Source organism: Giraffa tippelskirchi, chromosome 14 (genome assembly GCF_054371585.1).
Source record: "Giraffa tippelskirchi isolate mGirTip1 chromosome 14, T2T-mGirTip1v1.2.pri, whole genome shotgun sequence".
NCBI lineage: Eukaryota > Metazoa > Chordata > Mammalia > Artiodactyla > Giraffidae > Giraffa > Giraffa tippelskirchi.
The window spans coordinates 29,314,405-29,329,957 of record NC_137288.1 but is presented as its reverse complement, the minus strand read 5'-3'; the positions used below and the strand labels follow the sequence as shown (position 1 = coordinate 29,329,957).

At 36.6% G+C, this 15,553-nt stretch overlaps 1 long non-coding RNA gene across 1 annotated transcript; it reads left to right on the top strand.

Moving 5' to 3' along the window:
- Nucleotides 1-628: 628 nt before the first annotated feature.
- Nucleotides 629-15,035, top strand: LOC145534225 (uncharacterized). The gene is made up of 3 exons (XR_014074359.1): nt 629-3,314; nt 3,437-3,553; nt 14,880-15,035. It is a non-coding gene; the product is annotated as an uncharacterized LOC145534225 (long non-coding RNA).
- Nucleotides 15,036-15,553: the final 518 nt, after the last annotated feature.

The window sequence follows — 15,553 nt, the reverse complement described above, 5'->3', positions numbered from 1 at the left end:
CATTTCTGTCCTTTACTGTGCCCATCTTTGCACGAATTGTTCCCTTGGTATCGCTGATTTTATTGAAGGGATCTGTAGTTTCCCATTCTATTGTTTTCATCATTTTCTTTGCACTGATCACTGAGGAAGGCTTTCTTATCTCTCCGTGCTTTTCTTTGGAACTCTGCCTTCAAAGGGGCATATCTTTCCTCTTCTCCTTTCCCTTTAGCTTCTCTTCTTTTCTAAGCTATTTGTAAGGCCTTGTCAGACAACTGTTTTGCTTTTTTGCATTTCTTTTTCTTAGGGATGATCTTGATCACTGCCTCCTGTACAATGTCACAAATCTCCCTTCGCAGTTCTTCAGGCATTCTGTCTATCAGATCTAATCCCTCGCATCTATTTGTCACTTCAACTGTTTAATCTTAAGGGATTTGATTTAGGTCATGCCTGAATGGTCTTTTGGTTTTCCCTATTTTCTTCAAGTCTAAATTTTGCAACAAAGAGTTCATGATCTGAGCCACAGTCAGCTCTTGGGCTTGTTTGTGCTGACTTCTGTGGGCAAGAATCAGTTAGAAGAAACAGAGTAGCCATCATAGTCAACAAAAGAGTCCAAAATACAGTACTTGTGTGCAATCTCAAAAACGATAGTGTGAGCTCTGTTCATTTCCACACGATTCAATATCACAGTAATCCAAGTCTATACTTCAGCCAGTAATGCTGAAGAAGCTGAAATTGAACGGTTCTATGAAGACCTATAAGACCTTCTAGGCCTAACACCCAAAAAAGATGTCCTTTTCATTATAGGGACTGGAATGCAAAAGTAGGAATTCAAGAGATACCTGGAGTAACAGGCAAATTCGGCCTTGGAGTACGAAATGAAGCAGGGCAAAGCTAACAGTGTTTTGCCAAGAGAAAGCACTGGTCATAACAAACACCCTCTTCCAACAACACAAGAGAAGACTCTACACATGGACATCACCAGATGGTCAATACGGAAGTCATATTGATTATATTCTTTGCAGCCAAAGATGGAGAAGCTCTATACAGTCAGCAAGAACAAGACTGGGAGCTGACTGTGGCTCAGATCATGAGCTCCTTTGCAAATTAATCAGAAAGAGAAAAACAAATGCTATATGATCTCACCTGCATGTGGAAAGTGAACAAAAGCCCATAGATAGAGATCAGACTGGTGGTTACAAGAATTGGGAGATGGGGAGTATAGGTTAGGCAAATAGAAGAAAGGAGTCATAAGATGCAAATTTGAAGCGCAGCTTGGAGCTGGTGTGTGAGATGAGTGCCCTTGTGCAGTAGTTTGAATGTTATTTAGCATCACCTTTCTTTGAGACTTGAAAGAAAACTAACCTTTCTAGTCCTGTAACCACTGCTGCGTTTTCCAAATTTGCAGTCATACCTCAGTATTCATGGGAAATTTGTTCCAGGACACTCATAACCCTAATACCAATTACCTATAAAAAATAAAATTCTACAGATCTTGAATTTGATGAATTTTGGAAACATATTTTTTGATGCTGCTTCACTGCTGTTTTTTACCTCCTGATCCTTAAATTGCCCTATGGAGATATTGTTGTCTCCAATGTGAAACTATCTCCCATCTCAAAGTTCTCCTAGCCCTCTTTAAGGTACTATTTTCCATCTTCTAAATCAGTAATTCTTTTACATACACTATTTTCCTGGATTTACTCTAGCTCTATGTCAATGTTATAAGCCTAACAAAAATTTAAATGACTATAAATGGTTTAATGTTCCATTACTTCTAGGTATTTGCATTTTTACAGAGGCACTTTAGAAATAGTACTCAAAGGAATGATTCTCTAATATCAGCATGGTAGTTTAGGCAATATGCATACATTTGGGCAGTGAGATTACCTGTCATCCCTCAGTCATATCAGCAGACAGGTTCTTACTCAACCCTTGACTGTAGCTAATTCTATAGGGCTTTTAAGTCCCATTCAAAAGCCCAATCAATCACACATTGAATCTTTTTTGTCCTGTGCTTCTATGACTCTCTACTGGGGTGAGTAAATCTCTTATTTTTCCATAGGTCAGTACTTCTGGGGAAAATGCATGAGCTTAGCTATGATGAACATCAAAATATCTAGCATTTCTATTTGGAATCTAAAGGGAAAATATATTTAAAGTGGAAAAACTTTGACATTCATTTGGCTAGAGTAGATTTAGTTTAACCTGAGTAGTCAGGGTAGTGAATGTATAAGTCAAATCAGGCAGTGGCATACATTAAATGGTAACCTAATCAGATTAGCTGTATTTCAACAAAGGATGGGCCATCCACTAGACCCAGAAGCCAGGAGGCTGATGTCCTGTACCCCATTGACAAAGGATCAGACATAGAAAAGTTCTGCTTGGAAGGATTAATGATGCTTTAAGAACATTCTTGACAAAGTAGAAGCCTCTGTCAATACATTCAAAAAACTAAGATCATGGCATCTGGCCCATCATTTCATGAAAATAGAAAGGAAAAAAGTGGAAATAGTGGTAGATTTTATATTCTTGGTCTCCAAATCACTATGAATGGTGACTGCAGCCATGAAAATAAAACATTCTTGCTCCTTAGAATAAAACCTATGACATAACTAGACAGCCTATTAAAAAACAGAGACATCACTTTGTCAACAAAAGTGCATATTGTCAAAGCTATGATTTTTCCAGTAGTCATATACAGATGTGAGAATTGGACCATAAAAAAGGCTGAGTCAAAGAATTGAGGCTTTTGAACTGTGTTGCTGGAGAAGACTTTTGAAAGTCCCTTGAACAGCAAAGAGATCAAACCAGTCAATCCTAAAGGAAATCAACCCTGAATATTTCTTGGAAGGACTGATGCTGAAGCTTCAATACTTTGACCACCTGTTGCAAAGAGTTGACTCATTGGAAAAGACCCTGATGCTGGGAAAGACTGAAGGCAAGAGAAGAAGGGGGTGACAAAATGTGATGGTTGGATGGCATCACCCACTAAATGGACATGAATTTGAACCAACTCTAGGAGATAGTGAAGGACAGAGAAGCTTGGCATGCTGCAGTTCATGGGATCACAAAGAGTCAGACACAACTCAGTGACTGAACAACTGTCAAAAGGGTTCATAGGAATATCTGAGACCAAATGGTTTATAAATCTTGGCAAATATGTAGAAGGAATTTCAGGGAGGGGTTTAAATTGAGTTATCTCCTGAGTATTCAAAAGTGGTGGAGTGGTGGGTGGCTGGCAAGCAAGTCTCATTAAATTCACAGGAGCTGAGATTCACGAGCTATCAGAAACAAGAGCAACCACTGGATGTCTTTGATGTTATATGGGTTGGAAAGTGAGTTCACCTACAAGAGAGAGATTTAAACTTGATGGGAGATAAGGGTCAGAATCAGAAGATCACTGATTATATGGTAGTGAAACACCACTCACATTTTCTTGTGTCCTTGCCTTGTTTAGGTCAGGGTGAGTTCGAAGAAGAGATGGTAACAAAGAGCAAATCAAGTCAACTTCTAAACTAGTGGTGCTTCTATGTGAAAAATGAAGACACATGCCAGCTTTGCTATGCAATATAAGGTATTTTGGTGGGAGAAGGGCACTTCTCATCAATAATCCACAGAAAATTCTGCTGGGCTTGGAAAGAAAACATTGCAGCAATTTTTAGTGGGAAATCAGATGAATTGGACAAAAACCCGTTCTTTAGTAGAGAAACTTCCAACTGTAGGAAGAAAGCTTTGTCAGTGGTATTTTCTAGGGCTCATGACTTCATCATTGAAGAAATAGCTCTACGTTAAGAAAATATTTGCTGTCCTTTGTGTCCAGCCCCTTTGAAATAGAACAAAGAAGAAGGAGTCTCCTGAGCAAAAGGGTGGATTGGAAAGCAAATGAAGCCACCAAGTTGCTATCACATTTTTACTTCAGAGACGTTTGTATTCTCTCTATGATGATTTGGCTTGAAATGACTCTTTTATAGAATCAAGCAAACTGAGCATGCGGAAACTGGAAAATAGAAATATATTGAAAGATATCATAATTATCTTTGAATAATTTTAAGGACATTTTATGGAAAAGATTGATTTATTCTGTTATTCCAGAGGGAGAAAACATAATAGTGCAGACTTACAGATACATTTAGCTGATAGAGCTATCCCTTCTAGCATGAAAGTATAAATAAATGAATAACTATGAACATATTTTGAAGTAGAAGTTGTTCAAGGAAAAAAAACAAAAAGTGAATATCATTTATATATAATCCATTCTTCTTTGCTAGATGCCTTCATCCAAACCATGACCAACAGATAAATGCCTAATTCAGTTTGAAGGAGAACAACATAAAATAGATTTGGTATTTTTTAGAAATCTTATAATCAGAAACTTAAATTTCAAAAGTAGCAAGACAAACTAAAATATATTTCTCTTCTTCCTGTTTTTCATCCTCTCCTTCTTCTCCTCCCCCTCCATTTTCTTTTTATGATCTCCGTCTTCTTTTTTCTTCTATAATACTAATGTCAGGATAGAAATATCATCCGCTTATATGGTAAGATGGGAGTTAAAGTGTTGCTTCACTGTTCATAATTTCATAATGAACTTCATATTAGGTAGGTGATTGTTTTAGTGGAATAAATCAATTATTTTTATGAGATATTAAAATAGATCTCAAATATATGTGCAATCAAACTCAGTACCCTACAGTCTGTGAATGTATATAATTTCACATTCTAGGAACATTTAATTAGTTTCTAAATATGTGATTAAACTTAGGCATAGAAAAGCCACCGAGGGAAAGTTAACATCAATAAACATTCATTAATTTAGCTGCATATTTCACCAATTTTGGTGACAATTTTACTTTTGCTTCCTGTCCAAAATATTATTTTAGCAAAATAGCAATTCCAAGAAAGGAAGAAATTTAACACTTGTCTTAGATAATATGGATTTGAATTTTTTTCTCTTCTCTCAGTACCTTTGCAACTTAATCAATTGCCAATCTGTAAACATACTTCAACTGAACAATCTACTGTATATATGATGCAAAATAAACATTAAAAACTGCATCATAGAAAATAATTGTTTTAGCAATTCAAATGAGAAAGAATATTCAAGAAATCTAATGTATTTTTATGCTGTCTTAAAAGATTGAAATCTTCAAAGATTGTATTTAAAAACAAAGTTTGTGAAAGCCTAGGAATAACACTGATTATGTATTAGGGCTCAAGAAGTCATGGCCACATGGGCATTTTTTTTATTTCATTAATATTCAGGGAGAAACATACAGCCAACTTTTTCACTCAACTAAGAAGCTTAGCTGACGGAGTTGGTCAATTAGTCTGACATGGAGTCCTCTGAAATATATTTACTCATGGTTAACAGTAAAAGAGATGCTTCCATAAATTGCTACAAATGTGAGTCCATATTTTGTCCCAGAAGACAAAATTTCCAAAGAACTAGTTACAATTCTTTAGGGTATTTCCATCATCATGAAGCATGGCTAAAATATAAGATAAATTTTCTCTTTTAAATATCTGAACTCTGTTTTATATGAATTAAACTTCAAAGAACATGTTTACTTTTAGATACAGCATCATCTTTGAGACTGTATAGGCTGATGTAGGAGCAAGAACAAGAAAAATATTCCTCTGCATTCTTGCAATACTTTTAGTAGGCATACTGCTTTACAGCAAAAACAGGCTGATCCTGTTGCTTCTAGAAGTCCCTTTAGAAGATGTGACAATGCATGAGGGTTTCAACATATGGCAACCTCCAAGCACCCCTTACTAACAGGACTCCACTGCCTCCTAATAAACTTTATCTTGAAGGGTTGGTGTTAGTTAATGATGTACTTCCTATATTCTTAACTTCAGTCCTACTACTTTAAAATGTAGTCCTCAATGGAATCATGTCAGAAAAGGGAAAACACACAATCAACTATCCGTGACCCTCAGGATTTGAAAATGTCACAGTTGCTGAGTTGCTGGTTTTAACTGCCCTTCAATTGCTCACTGTCTCTCCCACATCACCCTCTTCCTCCTAAATGTGTGGGTACTTGGTGTTACTTAGCTTCTGATTTTTTTTTTCCTCTCCTCAATTTCTAAGCCTAATGAGGCTGAGCTGAGTTAATAATGGATGTAATAAGTAATGACTCATTGTTTGGGGGCCCGCTCGTCTGTGTGTGCTGTGGAACAGGAGCCAGGACTCTGAAGCTATTTGTTCTGCTATGTCACTTGCCACCAAGCAATGCCACTCATCAATAAAAGGCAAGATGACGGATGAGTTCATTTAATGGAATTCCTCTGAGTGAGCTACAGTCCAACTCTTCAATAGATCTGCTACCATGCTCTCTCTCTTCCTTTCTCCCTCTTGTAGCTCTTTTTTTCTTCCTCCTAAATTCAGGACAGTTGGAAATCATGCTTGGCCGAGAGGGTCGCCATTGGTGCCAGCAGCTCCTTCTGCTCTCAACAACTGCTACCCTAAATCAAATCAGCAGCTCTGCGCCTGGAGATTAAATCTGTGCCACCAGAAAGCAGTGGCACCCTATAGGGTTTGGCCACATGTACTCTCTGCCTGAGCTCATTTTTTTTATTTCCATAAAAGATGGTTGTGTTGGAGGAGAGGGTGCATCTCCTGTGGAGTGAAGGGATAAGTATTCCATTGTGCTTCTTTTCAGGACAGACACCCAAAACCAGGCTGCTCCCTGGGAAAATCTATAGTTTTCCTCTTTATTATAGCCACCCTTAGTTTGTATAGTCCCACTGGGTAAGCATGTTGCTTCATTTCATGACCTAGATTTCACCCACAGTAAAGTCAACATTGATAATATCTTACCAATGACAGGCCAACTTTTTTTTTTTTTTTGGTCTGCAAAAATGGAGGTGACATTTAAGAAACTGGATATTCTGTAACTACAAAATGTGAAAATAAATCAGATATCAAAAAAATATGCATTGATGTCAACACACTGTTTTAAAATGTCAAATATTTTTATGAAGCATAAAAAGCCCAAATACACGGAATCAAATATAACCACCAGGTAAAATTAAGGAAACAGAAAGTTGAAAAAGAAAAGGAGAGTGGTTAACATATCTGAAGCTCGGCTGGGTTGGTAGAATATAGTCTCAAGATTTTCCATTATGCAGAAGTGAAAAGAGTAAAGTGACAAGATGGAAAATAGAATTACAAGATGTTATAGATAGCAAGGTTTGCATAAATTTATTTTTTAAGTTCATAGCTAGATATTGGGACAAATGCATTTTAAATATCTCTTATTTCTAGAACTGAAATGAAGTTATATTTATAATTTGAACATCACTGACAACTAACAAAGAGTCATTCAAGTCTAAAAGCTCTCTTGACAAAAATACATTAATGGATCTAATAGATACTATATATACACACGCATGCGTGTTCAGTCACTTCATTCGTGTCTGGCTTGAGACATGGACTGTAGCCCTCTAGGCTCCTTTGTCCATGAGATTCTCCAGGCAAGAATACTGAAGTGGGTTGCCTTGCCCTCCTCCAGGGGATCTTCCCTACCCAGAAACTGAACCTGTATCTTCTGCCTCTCCTCCATTGCAGGCAGATTCTTTACCCACAGTGCCACCTGGGAAGCCCATATATACACATATGCATTCATATTTGAATCTGTGGCATGGATATTTAAGGGCATGAAACATTTCTCTACCCTGGAAATTCAGAAATTCTCTGCATTGCTTTGACAGAGATCTTTTCCTGGACCTTTACTGGGAATGGTTCTAATATATACTATCCATATCTAACATTCTTGATTTCATGTGAAGCAAAAAACATTGATTCTCTTGATGCTGACATTATATCTCATATTCAAGTCCTTGCAGAGTTGAATTTATTCAGAATTAAAGTTAATGTCAAAACAGGAAAAATGATGAGAAAGGAAGAAATATAGTGTAAGGAACTAAATGAGGAGCAAAAGTGTATTTTAAAAACCAACACAGTAAGGACAGCCAAGAAATAGATTAACAGAGCATTACATTTTATTGTTGAGCACAAATGTCCCATTCCTTTCTCTGAGCTCCTAATCAGCATTTTTCATTATTTCTTGTCCAGTATATCTGGCTCCTATGCATCAATGCCCATATCAACACCTCTAATAGCACTAAAATATATCTTCTCATACCAGCATTCCCCAACACACGGAACCTTGCCAAGACTGATCTTCTCTCTAGTTAGATTACCACACCACTTCAGTCATGGGTTAAGATAAGAATTCTCCCTTTGGATGCAAATCATTTTAGGAATGATTGGCCTATTCATATGTAGGAAAGACTGACTGCCTTCCTACACATGACAGAGTTGTGTTTCTGTGTTGCCCTAAGGTGGGGCAGGCTGCCATCTAATCAAGCTCACATTCTTTAGAAAAGGACTGCTCTCAAAGTCTCCCATCATATGGCCTCTCAGGATGCTCCGGTGTGATTACGACCAATTTTACCCTTCCATTTGGTCCACAGACTTCACAACTCCCAAGGTTCTGTGTTGAATACAATTCTATACTGGTTAAAGAATAAATGGTAATATTAATGGTAATAGCACCATATCCCTGAAAGGTAACATTCATGGCTGTTTTTACTTGGATGTGGTAAATATGAAACCAGTGATTTTAGTGTTCGAATACAGTTCTTGCCCTATGAACACTTTGTTTGTATTTTCTGGAATCACGAGGACAAAAGGGAAAATTACATCTTTACAATTCAGGCCAGAACTGTCCTTAAACACCTTCATATCACCACAGCACCGAACCTCTGCAGACTAGAAACTCATTAATATGTGCTGAATTAAAATGGATTTAATAAAATCTGGCCTTTGTCCTCTGTGCTTATTTTCTCATCTCATATTCCAATTATTCTGTAAATCTGTTTCCCCTTAGTTTTAGAAATTTGGCAGGTGGTACTTTAATTTAATCTATTCTTAAATATTCTGACTCCAACATAAATGAAGACCATATGTGTACTGTGGTAGGCTGAGACATGTAGCTGTGAATTAAATTTGATTTTGCAAGTGTTTATTGATCACTTACTATGTGTTTAGTATCCTAAACACACACAGCTGTGATGATCAAAATACTACCATAAACAGAAGGCAGTCACAAATTATTTCAGACCTTTACAGTTCAGGAAGTTTAAACATTGATATTTAGACCTGGACTTACAGAAATTTCTAGAGTTTGAGCTACAAATGAAAATTGATTTCTTTTGTTTTGTGAAAATCTCAGAGTTGTAAAGAATCTAAGAAATGTGTTCTATTTCAAGCCCCATCCCATGCGATAATCTTGAATGACAACCTTCACTAAAGTTATTTTGCCTGCTTGAACACACCAAGATTAGGAGTTTGACTAGCCTGCAGGAAACACAGGACTTGGTCAATATTTCCCCTTCCTATTCTATGCTGGCTCTTCCATCCTGCTGTCCCACGGCACTCTGTTTCATACAACAAGCAATACAGGCCTCTCCTTCGCTTTTTCTCTCCTCAACAAGGAAACCACAAGTCAGACAATACTAAGGGTGTGAGAAAAAACATGATTAAGAAGTGCAATACAAGGAGAAACAACTGATGTTACTACTTGACAGGGTAACTGGTACACTTATTTCACCAGTACTGCAACACAGCTCAGATCATGGTGAAAAATTCCTTTTGTCAATCATTTAAGATAATTGTGCACTATTAATATTGATAAGGAAACTCTTTGCACTTTACACATTTAAAATTTGCACAATAAGGAGTGGGAAGCTGAAGATGAGACACAAAACAGGATGAAAAAGAGGTCTTCACTGGTGATCATGGGTTTGTCTAGGTTACAGGTGTGTTCTATTTGGTCTCTGATGAGGCACTGTTTTTGATTTGTGGGATTTATTTGCCAACGTATTAAGATAGGGAGCTATTTCAACTACTCTTGACATGCAAAAGATCCAGCAGCACTGGATTAGCGTTTCCAGGGCACAAGTCTACTGCTGTTGAAGGCATATGTTCCTTGAGATGGAGCATAGACTCTTATCCACCACAGTTTCTTTTTCTTTTCTTTTTCTCATTTTTACTGCCTGCCCTCTATACACACTTGGGTCCTCTCCTGGCCACATGAGGTAACTGCAGGTGGTAAATCAACACCAGTAGAAAAAAGAAAAAAAAAAAAAATCAGAGCCGGATGAAACCAGAAGAAGAATGTAGAATGTATGCAAACATACACTTTCCTAATGAGTCCGAAGTAAACCAGTGTTTCCTGGATGCCTTTTAATTTCTTGAATATTTGTGACTAGCCAACAGTAAATCCTTGCCAGCTGCTGCTGCTGCTAAGCCGCTTCAGTCGTGTCCGACTCTGTGCAACCCCATAGACGGCAGCCCACCAGGCTCCCCCATCCTTGGGATTCTCCAGGCAAGAACACTGGAGTGGGTTGCCATTTCCTTCTCCAATGCGTGGAAGTGAAAAGTGAAAGTGAAGTCACTCAGTCGTGTCTGACTCTTACCGACCCCATGGACTGTAGCCTACCAGGCTCCTCCATCCATGGGATTTTCCAGGCAAGAGTACTGGAGTGGGGTGCCATTGAACAGTCATATGGTCCAACAATTCCACATCTGGGTACCTATTTGAAGGAAAGGAAAACACTAATTTGAAAAGATATGTTTATAGCATCATTATTTATAATAGTCAAGATATGGAGGCAACCTAAGTGTTCAACAACAGTTGAATAGATAAGCAAGTTGTGATACAAGTATGCATATACAATGGAATATTACTCAACCATAAAAAGAATGAAATTCTGCCTTTTGAAACAACACAGGTGAACCTAAAAGGTATTATGTTTGGTTTAATAAGTCAGAGAAAGACAAATACCGTGCTATCACATATATGTGGAATCTAAAAACAACAACAACAACAAAAGAATAAATATAACATAAATAGACTCCCAGATATTCACAACAAATTGGTGGTTACCAGTGAAAGCGGCAGAAAAGGAGAGGAACATGATAGCTTTAGGGGGTTAAGAGGTACAAACTACTTTGTACAAAATAAGTAAGCTACAAGTGTATATTATATAGCACAAGGGATATAGCCAATATTTTTTAATTTAAATGGAGCATAATCTATAAAAATGTTGAATAATTATGTTGTACATGTGAAACCAATATATGATTTTTTTTTAATACATGGTTGTTAACAATCAAACTTCATTTTTAAAGCCAGTTTTATTTTCTTATTTTTATATCAGCCAAATCCTGTGCATATGAAGTGGTTCATTCTTTTCTTTGACACTTGAACTCTGTAGTTTAAGTAGTTTAAGAAAACAGAGGATTAAAATCAGGGCCTATTACTGATTCTCTGCATGTAAGCAACAATATATATATTTTTTTTATTTCTCAAAGACTTGACAACTTATATAAAAATGATTATCAAAGGAATTGATATGAAAGTAGTTCTTTCAATTTATAAGTGCTATGCATGCTTTAAAGTATTGATTAATGAGACAATTTTCTTTATAGAATTTTCATGATAACTCTGTAACTTAAATAATTTTTTCACCTTAAATTTGTACTTAAATTTTTAGGAAAATATGAGAAACTGCTAGTCACAGTATTCAGAAAGGATGTTTATTTAATCATATTTCCTTTTATTAAAATGTAATGTCAAATTTAGAAAAAGAGTTACTTCCTAAAGTAGCATACCATCTCCAACGTCAGAACAGGAAGAGCAGCCTAGCAGCATCCAACAGAAACTTCCCACATATACAGATTTTATGCTGTTCAAGCTGGCTGATTTCAAGCTTATTCCCCTACCACATTTGCACCCATGCACATGGCACACATTCACAGTCACACTGTACTGTAAACAGTGTAGCAAATTTGATGTTGGAACACAAGCTCATGGGCTGATGCTGGTTGGAACTGAAAGAGTTCTTGAGGTGACTTTGGTACAATTTGATCTCCATTTTACAGATGATAAAGCAAAACAAAGAGATATGGTTATTTTGCAAAATCAAATTTATTAATTTTTTATTGAAAACTGACCCCCAAAATAATTATGAGTGAGAAAATATACTGTATAAATAATGCAATTAAAATTGAAAGTCAAACCATCAAATCTTATGATTGAGAAGGATCATAGTTATTTAATCCAATCTCACTTCCTTCATCTCCACCCAACACCAGTGACTCTACTTTACTTACTGTAGTACACATCTATGTGAATCCAACACCTGGACTCTCACTTCTTTGGCCTCTTCTACCATGAACCTTCCCTCTATTCCATTTTATATACTTACTCCCAGGGCAAATGCCCAAACTTTTTCAAGCTCCAGAAGCCACAGGTAAAATCAGGAGCCCAGCTGCCTATTTTTCTATAGTTACTTCTTACCATTCAAACTCACTTTGAATTCAAATTCACTTGATCAGGTGTCTGATCTGGAATTCTCCTTTATCTTACTGAATTTGATTTCCTTCCTTTCTATATATCTGTTGCTTCTATATCACCTTGTTTTTATCTCTGACTACTGTTTCCATATCTATGCTGCTGCTGCTGCTGCTGCTAAGTCGCTTCAGTCCTGTCCGACTCTGCGCGACCCCATAGACGGCAGCCCATCAGGCTCCGCCGTCCCTAGGATTCTCCAGGCAAGAACACTGGAGTGGGTTGCCATTTCCTTCTCCAGAAAGGGAAAAGTGAAAGTGAAGTCACTCAGTCGTGTCCGACTCTTAGCGACCCTGGACCGCAGCCTACCAGGCTCCTCCATTGGTGGGATTTTCCAGGCAAGGGTATTGGAGCGGGGTGCCATCGCTTTCTCCGTCCATATCTATAGTTAATGTATATAAGCAACGTCAGTAAGCCTCATTCCATTCATTGTATTTACCAGATAAAAGCAAGTAATTATATGAAATCAATCACTTGAGTTTTCTTTTGTTTTCTTTTTTTGTTTGTTTGTTTTTGGTCTCTACACACATGCTCAGTGAAGTACTACTCAAGATTGAGGTTCATTCCAACAGATGAGTATAATTAAATAACATTTCTTTATGACTAGCTTCAAAGGGGCACATAAACTGCACACAGAAATACTGTTATTTATTCTCTAATCATCAGTAATACTTTTGTATCTTTCTATACCCTCCAACTTGAACAAGCTAGATAACTTCTATACAGGGCTTTACTAACAAAATAGAAAACACAACCTTCTACCACCATCATCAATATTTAATTTCTCCTTCTTTTTGCAACAGTGAAAATGACCCTACTTTAATCAGAGGTCAGCTTCTCTGAATGTAGACCTTGCCTTCTCTGACAATTTGTTCTTTCAGTTACTCCCACTGTAATATCTTTACCGTTCTCTGTCAACTGGATAATTTCCACTGATACAGTAAGCTGTAGTAGATCACATCTTAAACACATTTCCCAAAACTGTTTTTTACATCAATATATACAACTACTTACTCCTACTATTATTGTCAGTTTTCTTCCATGTGCATACTTTTTCTACCACTCTGTTCACATACCTCTTGCCAAGGATCCAATAGGTAGCTTTGGTCCTTACTTTCAGCATCATTCAGCAGTGTTGACTGTTTTTTCCATCTTGAAATATAATGTACCATATATATATATTTTTTCTTTCTTTCTTGCTACTCTCTCTCTCTCGAAATCCTTTATTGGTCACTATTCTTTCACCAGAACTCTAAAAATTGTAGCCCATTTTTTTCTCCCTGAATCTTTCTTATAAAATTGAAGCAATTTAACCACCACATCCCCTCCCATTTTATCCTCTTAGAAAATCTAACAAATTTCCATATATTTGAGAATTATAAGTGTGCTGATGACTCTGAACATTCTGTTTCTTGACTCACAGTTTACCATCCAAATGTCTTCCTGACATCACTATGCAAATATCTCAAGATCAGAAATTTGACCTCTCCAACTATTTCCATATTCTTGCAGCCACTCATTCCAGGACGTTTGCCATTCCTTCTTAATCTCAAAAATAATACTAAATTAAAAAAAAATAAAAGCTATCAGTGTCTGTCAAAGGCAAAGAACTAAAAGTAATCATTAGAAAATTTGTCTTCATTACTCCTCATGTCCAATTCATAACAAATTCTAATCAGTCATTTTTTTCTCCTTCTACTTTTATATACTGTTATCTTTTTCTTATCTCAAATTCCAAGCATCTGTTATCTATACCATTATGATGGCAATGTAAGAGGCTTTGGGATATCCAGTCTTGGTAGTCCAATCCATTATTGCCTCTTGCTTCTTTGCTTAAAATGTCTCAATATTTTTCTTTTACATTAAGAATAAAACCAGTGTTTACCCTAGCCTGCAAGAAATTCATGTTCTAATTTTGCCCTGGCCCTATATTTTGTTGCTTATCTTTACCTACAATTCATAGAATCATACCTGTTTTCTTTAAATTTCTCCAACACGCAAGGCTTCTTTTTTTTTTTTCACCTCTGCAAACCAAAAGCTAGTTTAAATTTGGTGCATACTAATTGATGAATGAATTATTCTATTTCAAGTGTTATCAAATGTTTAATTTCCCTCTAAAAAATTTCCAGTGAGTCAAATCCTGGATTTCTCTTATGACTAAATAGGAAATAATTATGTTAAATAACATTAACCTGTAAATATTATCCTCTGTGAACACTGAAAGAAAAACTGGCAAATACAAGAATGGTAGATTTAAAAGAAAGCAAAAAATAGACTATGGGTTATGTAACACTGAGCTATCAACTAAAGCAGGTTAAATATGTGCATTTATTGTTAATCTGTCTCAAGCTATAATATAATCACTGCTAGTGAATGAAAAGGTGTAGTATCACAAGTGCAAAATGAATAAGAATGGATGAGAGATAACTAACTTTTGGAAGATGAACAAGGATGTGACATTATTAATATCTTTTGCAGGACACAAAGTGGAAAAATCTCTCTGTACAGGCAGAAGATGTTTTCAAAATAAGGAAACTCACAGATAAATTGAGAACGTGAAGCTCCAATCACCTCAACTAGTGAAAAAGAAATATGGGATGAAAAGCAGTAGATTAATTAAAATGCATTGCATAAGATACTATGTGTCCATGTCCCTTCTATCATTTCAAACAGTTAAGCAATTCTCTTTGCAAAAACTCATAGTAGACACGATATTTATCATCCAGAAAAATAAAACCAGATTGCCTCCAGTTTCTTAGCTATACCAAGAAAGGAAGGTTGTGCGAGGAGAGTTCTATACTGAAACAGAAATATTATATGAAAATCTGGAGTGAATAAGACTCTCAGCTCTCACTGCTCAGCAGCAGTGATTCCTTCTGCCAGACTGTGTGTTGAGGGTTTCTTCAGAGAAATGGAAGGTCTCTGAAGGTCCCTTCAGAGAAATGGAAGGGGAAGTAGCCTACTGGTACTAATATTTAAAGATGGATTGACTGGTAAAGTCTACAACTTAACAGGACCTGATCACACAAAAAAGCTTCCAATCAGTAATCTATTACCACTCTCCACCCAATGATGGACACACGATGGCTTTATACTTTATATATATATATATATATATATATATATATAAGGCCCCAGAGTAAATAACCCCC